General features: G+C 34.6%; 1 non-coding gene across 1 annotated transcript; it reads left to right on the forward strand.

The window, feature by feature from the left end:
- The first annotated feature begins 4624 nt into the window (after nucleotides 1-4624).
- Nucleotides 4625-4731, forward strand: LOC120278371. Its single transcript, XR_005541702.1, has one exon. It is a non-coding gene; the product is annotated as a small nucleolar RNA R71 (small nucleolar RNA).
- Nucleotides 4732-12181: the final 7450 nt, after the last annotated feature.

Consider the following 12181-nt stretch of genomic DNA (forward strand, 5'->3'; position numbering starts at 1 on the left):
TGTGCGACCCGTGCACTTGCGGAGAACACATCACATTCCGATTAAAACCATAATAATAAAGATGGGAAATGCGACCTATTTTTTAGTTTTCAATCAAAAGCCTAATCCTATGTTTTCTTTTTAGAATGGCAACAATATTTGAATCATAATCCTAATCCAATGCTTTTTTAGAGTAATGTATCCTATTTTTTAATCAAAGCCCTAATCCTACGTTTTTTTTTTTCAGAATGGCTCCTATTTATGAATCAAAACCCTAACCATATGTTTTCTTTTCAGTATGGCTCCATAGAATTGGGGTTTTAATTGAAAAATATGAGACATCATTATATGAATATATACGATTAGGGTTTTGATTCAAAAATAGTAGACATTCCAACAAGAAAATATAGGATTATGGTTTTGATTGAAATATAGTCGGCATTCTGAAAAGAAAACATAGGAGACATTACGAAAAATAGGAGACATTACGAAAAGAAAAATGTAGAATTAGAGTTTTGATTGAAAAATATAGGATTTGAGGTTTGATTGTAAAATATGAGACATTTCAAAGAGAAAACATAGGATTAGGGTTTTGATTAAAATATAGGAGACATTACTATATGATAGCATAGGATTTGGGTCTTGAATAAAAATAGGAGACATTACCATAAGAACATATAGGATTAAGGTTTCGATTCAAACATAGTAGTCATTTCCAAAAGAAAAACATAAGATAATGGTTTTCATTAAAGAATAGCAAGAATTGCCAAAAGAAAACATAGAATTAGGGTTTTGATTGGAAAATATGAAACATTACTAAATCTGATGCTTTCTTTTGCAAACAAAACACGAATACTATGTTTTATTATAGTAATGTCTCCTATTATTAAAAAATTGGAGACATTACTATGAGAAAATGTAGTATTAGAGTTTTGATTCAATAATAGTAAACATTCCGAAAAGAAAAGCAAGGATTTGGGTTTTGATTTAAAATAGGAGACATTCCGAAAAAGAAAACATAGGATTAGGAGTTTGATTGAAAACTTAAAAATTGGACATATTCCGAAAAGGAAATATAGGATTTGGATTTTGATTGAAAGATAGGAGACATTCTGAAAAAAAAAAAAATATAGGATTAGGGTTTTGATTCAAATATTGTAAAAATTCTGAAATGAAAACATAAGATTACGGTTTTGATTGAAAAATAGGATAAATTACTATAAGAAAACATAGGATTAGGTTTTGATTCAGAAATTATAGACATTAAAAAAAAAAAATCATAGGATTAGGGTTTTGATTGAAAAATATTAGACATTTTGAAAATAAAACATAGGTAAGGGTTGTGATTAAGATATAGTAGGCGTCCTGAAAAGAAAACATAGGATTGGTGTTTTGATTGAAAAATAAGAGACATTACTATATGACAACATTGGATTGGGTTTTGAATTAAAATTATGAGACATTACTATAAAAAACATAGAATTAGGATTTTGATTAAAAATAGTATTGTCTCCTATCTTAATGTTATTGTTTTTAATCAAAACAATAATTTTTGACATTCCGAGAAGAAAACATACGATTAGGGTTTTGATTGGAAAATAGGTGACATTCCGATAAGAAAACATACAATTATTGTTTTGACTAAAAAATAGTAGGCATTATGAAAAAAAACATAAGATTAGGGTTTTCATTTAGAAATATGAGGCATTCCAAAAAAAACCTAGGATTAAGGTTTTGATTGAAAAAAAAAGTAGACATTTTAAAAAGAAAACATATATTCTGGTTTTGATTGAAAGATAGGAGACTTTCAGAGAATAAAACATAGGATTAGGGTTTTGATTGAAAAATAGTAGGCATTCCGAAAAGAAAATGTAGGATTATGGTTTTGATTGAAAAATAGGACACATTCCAAAACGAAAACATTGGATTAAGGTTTTGATTCAAAATGAAGAGATATTCGAAAATAAAGAAAGGATTAGGGTTTTGATTGAAAAATAGTGGACATTCTGAAAGGAAAGTATATGTTAGCATTTTGAATTAAAACTGATAAATAAGTGACATTATCAAAATAAAACATAGGATTCGGATTTTCTTTGATAGATAAGAGACATTCAGTAAAGAAAACATAAGATTAGGGATTTGATTCAAAAATAGTGTACATTTATTAAAGAATAGGAAGGATTAGGGATTTGATTTAAAAATAGGACACATTCCGAAAAAAAAAAACAAAGGATTAGGTTTTTCATTCAAAACTAAAAAATATGACCATTCCAAAAAAACATAGGATTAGGGTTTTGATTTAAAGAATAGTACACATTCTGATTCCAAACTTAAAACTATAACCGTTCCAAGAAAAAATTCTGCCCATGTCGTGCTTGAAAATTTCCAGGACAAAAGTTCTTTCTCCCCTATGAACATCGTGGTACATGGTCTAAATAAAAACAAACACTGGTACGAATATTGAATCAAAGGATTTCTGAGAAAATCATAAGAGAATGCAGGTAAAGTGTAGTAAGGCTACCAACGATCCAAGAACAAAATAAACAGTCAAACAAGAGGAAAATGAACACTCAAACTAACAAAACCATCAAACGAATTGGGTTGCCTCCCAAGAAGCACTTGTTTAACGTCACTAGCTTGACGTACCTATTTTGTGTTTGAGGTTCATGCAATCGAGACCTCTCTTGCCCACCTGTGACACAATTGCAAGCATATGGTAATAACATGTTAATCAAATGGACCTCACCAAATGTCCAAGTAGCGGAATGATCAGTGTTATGTGGTGCTGGCGGTGAGGTGGGTGGCTCCTTCTTTCTAGATGTAACTTTCTTCCACCACTTCCTTGCTCTGGAGATCCATTTCGTTGGTGGTTCTAATGGTTCCGTATCCTTGCTGTCAACCAAGTCCAAACCTTGAGCTTCTTCTACTACCCCCTCAAGTCCCTCATCATCAAAAGGAGTATCCTCCAAGATTTCTGCAAGTTCATCCTTCATGAAAGTATCCTGTACAAAATTTGAGACGAACTCATCAACAATGTCAACAAAATAACATGTATCATCGAAGTCCATAATATGTCTCATGGAGTAACAAAGTCTGAAGGTTGTTTCTTCATCGCCAACTCAAAGTGACATTCGGTCATCCTTGACATCAATAGGAGCCTTGGAAGTTGCTAAGAATGGCCATCCTAATATTAAAGTAACTTCAACCTTATCATCAACATCTAAAATGATAAAATCCACCGGGAAGATAAACTTATCCACTTTGACCAAAACATCTTCAATTATGCCCCTCGGCCGTCTGGTGGATCTGTCTGCCAATTGCAAGGTCATGTTGGTGGGTTTCGGTTCCCGAAGCCCTAGCTTTTGAAAAATTTTATAAGCCATGAGGTTAATGCTTGCCTCGAGGTTTGCAAGGGCTTTCTCATCAACCAAACCCTTGATTGTGTAAGGGACAATGAATCCCCCCTTGAATCTTTTTCCTTCTTGGGGAGTTTGTTGCATAGTAGAGCAGAGCATTCCTCACTGAGTGTCATAGAAGACACTTCCTCCATTTTCCTTTTATTAGTGAGCATTTCATTCAAGAATTTGGCATACATTGGCATCTGAGCAAGGGCTTCGACAAATAGAACATTGATGTGCAAAGTTTTGAACATGTCAAGGAATTTTCTATACTGCTCCTCTTGTTGCTCTTTCCTTACCTTGACAAGGTAAGGAAGCTTTGGTTGATACTTGGGTGTTTAACTTGTGTCCTCTATTCTTCTATTTTCTATTCTGTAGTGGATGGGGGGCTAATACGGGTACTCACTATGGGTTCAGCAACCTCCTGGTTAGGCTTCTTCTCAAGAGAATTTGGAAGTTATTTTCCACTTCTCAAAGTCACACCCTTCAAGGATTCTTTCGGGTTCACTACTGTGTTGTTTGGGAGGGTCCACGATAGTCTTTCCTCTAGCAGCTTAGACATTTGGGCTACCTAGTGCTCCAAGTTCCTCGCAGTTGCATTGGTGTTCCTGATTATTATCTTATGATCGGCGAACCAAATATCTGAAATGTTCATGAATCAAGCCATTAAACTAGTTTGCTAGTTGAAAGGCTCTGAGGAGGATAAGGACTATGATTGTTGTGTAATCTGAGGTGGGGGCTTGTACTGTTATTGCTGCTCTGCCAACTGTCCCTATCCCAGCTGACTCCAAGAAAAATTTGTATGATTACTCCATCCAGCATTATATGTGTTGCTATACGGGTTGTTCTGATAATGGTCGTTCTGACCAAGGAAATCCACTTGTTCAATCTGTTCTACACCTGCATCAATGGAGGAGGGATAGCTTGGGTCATAAGAGGGGCCAGAATGATCATAAGTAGGTCCCGAGCTTGAAGATCGAGAGGGCATGGTGTCCAATCTCTTAGTTATTGCTCCAACCTGTGGTACAAGATTGGTGATAACATCTACTTGATAAATACCCGTTGTCTTCATTCGTTTGTTCCTCTCCGAATTGCACTGATACCTGTTGTTTGCCATTTCTTCAATGAGAGTTTGTGCTGCACTTGGTTGCTTGTTACACAATGAACCTCCGGCGACTGCATAAGGCATTTCTTTGGTGGATGTATTTAGTCCATTATAAAAGATCTAGATTTGTATCCATTCAATAACTCCGTGCTGCGGACATTTTCTCAACATCTCCTTGTACCTTTCCCATGTATCGTATAAGGATTCAGATTCCAATTGGTGGAAAGAGGAGATTTCGCTTCTGAGTTTGGTGATCTTAATAGGGGAAAGTACCGAGCAATGAATGCTTCAAAAGTCTGCTTCCATGTTGTAAGATCCATGGGGCAAGCTATTTAGCCACTACTTAGCCCTTCCTTGCAATTTGAATGGAAAGAGTCTCAGATGAACTGCTTCCTCAAAAATATTGCTCGCTTTATAAGTGTCACAGATTTCTGAGAAGTTTCTTAGATGCTCGCAAGGGTGTTCATCTCGAAATCCATCGAATTGACACATCTGTTGCACCAATTGGATTAAATTTGGCTTCAACTCGAAATTGTTTGCTGCAATAAGAGGATGAACAATACTCGACCCGACTCTCTCAAGATTTGTCCGTGCAAAATCTAAGATGCTTTGTGGTTGATTACCAGCCATTTCTTTTTCCTGACCCATTTCCACAATTATCTCAATAGATCCTGTCCCAAATTAATTTGACGGATCCTTCTTCTAAAATTTTGTTCAACTTCTGGATCAGGGTTTCCTAATGGCAAAGAAGTGCATCCACGGGTCATGCAATTGTACCTCCGCGTAGAAGATAAAGCAATGTAATCTAAAGAGAGCATGTGAGCTCAAAAGAAACTGAAGAACAAAGCTAAAGATGAAACTAACATAAACAATACAATGAATCGAAAGATATTCACAAGTATACAAAATATAAACAAACTAGAACACCAGATTCTAAGCTTTCCTAATGGTTGCAAGTCCCCGGCAATGGCGCCAAAAACTTGATGTGTTCTCCGCAAGTGCACGGGGGTCGCACATATGTAATATAATGGTACCCCGTGAGGTTTAGGGTTGTTGAACCACAAGAACTAAACTTAAAGTACTGACTTATCACTGATCTCTAGTTAAAATCGAATAGATGTTTAGAATAACAAAGAGGAATAAAATTATAAGTGAAGAAAAGAAGAAGAACAGGTGAAAATAATAGGCATATTGAATTGAGTGTGAATAACAAGAGAACATTGCCCCAAGATGTTCTTTAAGCACTTAGTGAAGCTCACTTGCTCTCATGATTTACCAGGTACATTCTAAAGTTATAGTGTGTGCTCAAAAGTGATGTTGCAACTAAGGCTCACAACTATGTGAAGTTTTACAAAGGTAACTATGGGTTCACACTCACCATGTTTTGCCATTGCGTAGGGTAACAACAAGCTGTGACATTCCACCATCATGTTTTTACACGAGCAACTACGCGAGATCAAACACTTCAAGTTTTGCAAACACAAGAATTAACTCAAGAACTAAAAGAACTCTATAAAATCAAGAGAGTACAAGTGTTCAAAAGCATACAAAGTGACATAGTTCCCATCACGGGGCACCATGGCTAACTAGCCCCTCATGTCTTGGGTACAACATGGAGAAAAACAACAATAGATCTAAAGAAATAAAACATGTCTTTTGACAACGCCCCTTGTGTATGATGCGCAAGTGCGAGGTTTGTCAAAGTAATAAATTCCACGTGAGTGGGTATCAGTATCCACGGGGGAGTAGAGGTAAAAAATACCAAGATTGCAATCTAACTAAGCGAACACGGAATAATAATTTTGTTGATAAAATGTAATGAAAGCAAGAATAAAATAAACAAGAAAGAGAGAAACACAAATAGATGAAAGGTAAGGCAATCGATAGAAGTGGGGTACTTGGATATTGTTCCACCTAGGACAATTGCTTCAAGTGTAAAATCAACTATTATATCTCCTAATTGACGCTTACTGAGTCGTGGAAATCCTTAAACACACGATTCCAAACCTAAGGTCAACCGTGACTAACTCTACACTATGTCCCAGTGGAGAAATAAATCAATCTCAACATCTCACACTGTGTAGAGTTGCAAGACACTCTAGGGATTCCAAGTGATAAACCCTATTCCAATGTATAGATCTAACTCTTTGATGCAGGTGAAAGACCCCTAGTCGCAATTAAGGCCTAGGTGCTAAAGTCACTTCAACGCTTCACTCCGTTGCCTGTGCAACTAAGCCCCGGCGGAGGTCATCCCTTAGCCCATTCACTCTACTATGACTGCAAAGAACTCTTAGAATGTGGAGATAGGATAAATCACATCGGAGGGCAAAGGGGACGCTCTGCTACCTCTCGACTCACACTCTCGACCCTTTCCATTCTTGCAATGTCTAACCCTCGTCGTGTGTTACTCACTCACAAAGGTTACCAATGTAGACTCTCAACCCTAGTGTCACTCTAAGTGAGAAATCATGCAACAAGCATTCAAGATTGAAACTCAATTAAAAACATCAATTAAGGAAAACATAATAGAAGATTCATGAAACAAATACATCCTAGGGTTCACAAATCCAAGTACCCACTAGGGGTTTAGCTCTCCATGGAGATAGTTACAATCAACAATGAAGTCAAATGTAAAAACAAGTAATCCATAGAAAAAACCCCTCGGTATTCAAGTCAATGGTCTTGCGGAGTAGCCTCGCTTCTCCAAAGATCCCCTTCTCCGACCTAAGGCACATCTCGCCAGATCGATGCTTACGAACGGTCCCCCAATAACATTCTTCGAAGCGGAGCGCGGTGTCGAATCCGTAGAACCACTAAAAAAACTTGCCAAAAGCCTCTCAAAGCACTAGTCGATGGCCTCCCCAAAGATAGAAAATCGCAGCATAAATAGGGCTGGAATCGGGCATCCACATGCCCCTGTGGATTCTCTAGAAACCTGATTTTTGGCCGGACGTGAGCGATGCATCGCTACAATGTATTGCTGCAGTTGATTTACTCTGATACCTATTAGCGTACTCAGTCCAAAACACTCCCAATTCCACACTTTTCATCGAGGCAACATAAGCGAGCGCGCATTTATGCGTAGATGCGCAACTCTTCTTCAATCAAAGGCCTCATTGGTGAAGATCTTGCAATCAATGCTGACAAGTCGGGATACGCCGATGTGACGACCTTCATTGCCCCTCCAACTCATTGTAATGACTTGAATACATAGAGGTTGACACACATTCACGTATCTTAGAGACCCACTTGTGTCTTAGCGTTTTATTAATTCAAGATTCCACCAAATAGTCGTTTACGATCTACTTTTGGCTTATTTTTCTCAATATCAGCTTCACAACCCTACATGCGCAAAAGAACACAAATACACATGTATTAGCACTTAAACTTGATAAAAGTATTGCTCATCATAAGGAAAGAATACTTTTATTTAACACACAAGCACTTATCCGATTCCCTTCTCTTCAAGATTCATCTCAAATGTTGAGCTCCATGTGCTAGCACCACTTCTCTAGTGCCTCCAACTACGCCCTTTGTTGTCTTAGAGAAGTGTGGTAAAAGCTTGATCTTCGCTCTCATCAATGTCCTCCCGAGTGGAGAAGAAGATCCCGAATAAAAGATGATTGAGAAACCTTAAGCGGAGTTAAAAGGGGCAGCAGTTGGGGCCCAACATGGTCGCAGGCGCATGAGCGTGAATACGAGACATGTTGTGTCAGGGAAGATCTGAGTTAAATGGTTAAGTGCTTGCCTGGAAAATTCAGTAGGAGGGACACGGTTGTGCTCTACGACTATGCATTGATAAATCACGATCATCTCGGGGCACCCCTCACGCGTATTTCTTCTTCTTGAACGAAATCGCCTTTCGGCTGAGTTTTTCAGTTGTGGAACACACACGAGGATGAGATATTCAGTGGGAAGAAACACGAGCATGTCTTTGAAGCTGTGATGCAACTTGAGCACTTAGCACTTACAATGCATTCTTTCTATTTTTCTTCTGATTTCACACGCAAATTGCATCGAGGCCCCTCTATTCCTCCACAAACAACAGAAATAGCCAGAATAACTCAGCACATGCACAAAAGCAAGCTTGAGAAAAAGAGAATTGATGAATTTAGGGTATGAAAACATGTATATAAAGTGCACTCATTAGTAAGCAATCAGGCGAGTACTATCTCACGAGTATGACCAATAAATTACAATCATATTCCGTCGGTAAAGAAACTAATAAATATATTTCAACAAAATCGATATCCGTTGGTATGGGTTTATGCCTACAAGGCCTTTACCGATGGTAAAATAAGTGTTGGAATAGTATTTTGCTGCTCTCATTGATCACGGTTTTGGGACCTCTACCAGCGGATTTTTGACTTTATTAAAGCACTTTTACACCGTCACTATATGGCAATTTATTTGTTGTGATGTCTCCTATTTTTAAGTTAAAACCGTAATCCTCTATTTAATTTTTTGAAATATCTCATATTTTTCACAAAAACCCGTACTCATGTTTTTGGGTCGGGAATGTCTCATTTATTTGAATCTAAACCCTAATACTATCTCTTATTTTTGGAATCTCTACTACTTTTAATCAAAACCCTAATATTTTGTTTATTTGTAATGGCAACTATTTTAAATCAAAAATCCTAATCCTGTGGTTACTTTTAGGATTGCCTCCTATTTTTGAATCAAAACCCTAATTTTTTACATTTTAGTTTTGGAATGCCTACTATTTTTTAATCAAAACAATAATCTAATGTTTTATTTTCATAATCTATCAAATTTTTTAATCAAAACCCTAATCCTAAGTTTTTTTAATGCCTCCTATTTTTAAGCAATACCCTAATCCTTCATTTTCTTTTCATAATGATTTCTATTTTTGAATCAAAACCATAATCTTATAATTTCTTTTAAGAAAGTCTACTATTCTTGAATAAAAACAATAATCGTACTATTTCTTTTGATAATCTCTCATATTTTTAATCAAAACGCTAATCCTAAGGTTTTTTTTCATGGTTCCAATTTTTCAATAAAAATCCTAATCCTATGTTTTCTTTTGGAAGTGGCTATAATTTTTTAATCGAAACACTAATCCTATGTTTTCTTTTGCGAATGTCTGCTATTTTTGAATCAAAACAATAGACCTATGTTTTATTTTATAAATGTCCCTTATTTTCTATTTTTAATCAAAACACTAATCCTATATTTTCTTATAGTAATGTCTTCTATTTTTCTATAAAAACCCAAATCCTATATTTTCTTTTAGCAATGTCTCATATTTTTCAATCAAAACCCTAATTGTGTGATTTCTTTTTGCAATGCCTGTTATTTTTGAATAAAAATCCTAATCCTATGATTTCTTTTAGGAATTTCTCCTATTTTTGAATTAAAGCCCTAATCATATATATATGAAAATTTCTCATGTTTTCAATCAAGACGTTAATCCAACATTTCTTTTTGGAATGTCTACTATAATCAAATCTAACCCTATGTTTTTAAATAGTAATGTCTCCTATTTTTCATTCAAAGACCTAATACTATGTTTTCTTATTGTAATGTTTCCTATTTTTGAATCAAAAAAATAATCCTATGTTTTCTTGTATGAATATCTCCTATTTTTAAACCAAAAACCTAATCCCTTTTCATTTTCCTTTTTACGAATGTCTACTTTTTTGAATCAAAATCCAATACTATGTTTTATTTTTAGAATGTATCCTATGAGTTTTGAATCAAAACCTTAAGCCTATCTATTCTTTTCAGAATGTGTCCTATTTTCAGTTTTGAATTAAAACACTAATCATTTGTTTTCTTTTCGGAATGGCTCAATTTTTTTAATCAAAATCCCAATCCTGCCCTTTGTTTTTCGAATCTCTAGCTTTGTTTTCTTTTTGTAATGGGTCCTATTTTCAAATAAAAATCCTAGTCCTGTGTTTTCTTTTTGGAGTGACTCCTATTTTTTAATCAAAACCCTAATCTTTGTTTTCTTTTCAAAATAACTGCTATTTTTGAATCAAAACAATAATCGCTCAATTTCTTTTCCTAATGTCTCATAAGTTTCAATCAAAACACTAATCCTAAGTAAAGAAAAGAAAGAATTAGGTTTTTGATTGAAAAATAAAGAGATAATACGAAAAGAAACATGGCAATGTTTTGATTCAAAGCGTAAATTGGAGACATTAACAAAAATAAACATAGGATCCCAGTTTTTGATTGAAGGATAGGAGACATAACAAAATAAAAACATAGGGTGAGGAGTTTTTATTCAAATATAGTGACGTGCCACAGCAAAAATAGCATTAGGATTTTAATTTAAAAATAGGAGACATTACTATAAGAAAACATTAGATTAATGTTTTGAATGAAATAGGAGAGCATTACTATATATAGGAGTATGGTTTTTGAATTAAAAATAGCAGAACATTCTAAAATGAGGATTACTTTTATTGAAAAATAGGAGACATTCTGAAACTTTATGGGTTATGTGTATTGATTCAAAATTGATAAATAGAAGATATTAAGAAAGCACGTAGGACTCAGGTTTTGATTGAAAGATATTAGACATTCCGAATAGAATACATAGGAATAGGTTTTTGATTCAAATATAGTAGGCATTACAAAACATAATATAGATTTTTGATTGAAAAATAGCGAGACATTACCATAACAAAGATATGATTGGGGTTTTTGAATAGAGACATTATTATAAGAAAACATATAGATTAGGCTTTTGATGAAGATACTAGGCATTACGAAGAGCATGGAATTACGGTTTTGAGTACTGAGATATGAGACATTTCAAGGAAATACAAGAAATATATAGGATTAGGGTTTGATTGGAAAATCGACGGACATTACTTTAAGAAAACAAGGGATTAGGGTATTGATTACTGATAGGGGACATTCTGAGATTAGGCTTTGATTCAAAAATACTTGCAGGCACGATATAATAATAAAATATTGGATTAGTGTTTTTATTAAAAAATAGTAGCGATTCGAAAAAGAAAACATAGGATTAGGGTTTTGATTCAAAACTGAAAAATATGAGACATTACGAAAACAAAACATAGGATTATTGTTTTTGATTGATAAATATGAGGAGCATTCGAGAATAAAAGGCATAAGATTAGGGTTTTGAGTTCAAATATAGTAGATACATAGGAGTAGGGTTTTGATTGAAAAATAATGAACATTAATATAACAAAACGCTTATAAGATTAGGGGTACTGTTTCAAAATTACTAGTTACTAAAAGGAAACACGCAAAAGATTATGGTTTTGATTGAAATCTGATAGGATTGGGGTTTTTATTGAAAATATGAGACGTTCGGAAGGAAATAAACCGTAGGATTAGCGTTTGAATAAAAATAATGAACTTAAAAGTATGATTAGGGTTTTGGTTGATTAAAAAGTAGGAGGTATTCCAAAAAACACTTAAAATTAGGGTTCTGATTAAAAATATGGGGCATTATTAAAAAAAAAAACATATGCTTATTGTTTTGATTTAAAAATAGAAGACATTTCCAAAACAAAATATAAGATTAGGCTTTTGATACAAAAATTAAGACATTCAGAAAAGAAAACATAGGATTTGGATTTTGATTGAAAAATGTGAGACATTCGAAAACTTAGAATTATGGTTTGATTAAAATAAGAACATTAGTATAAGAAAACATAGGATTAGGGTTTTGATTAAAAACCAAAAATAG

The sequence above is a fragment of the Dioscorea cayenensis genome, chromosome 15 (assembly GCF_009730915.1).
Source record: "Dioscorea cayenensis subsp. rotundata cultivar TDr96_F1 chromosome 15, TDr96_F1_v2_PseudoChromosome.rev07_lg8_w22 25.fasta, whole genome shotgun sequence".
Lineage (NCBI taxonomy): Eukaryota > Viridiplantae > Streptophyta > Magnoliopsida > Dioscoreales > Dioscoreaceae > Dioscorea > Dioscorea cayenensis.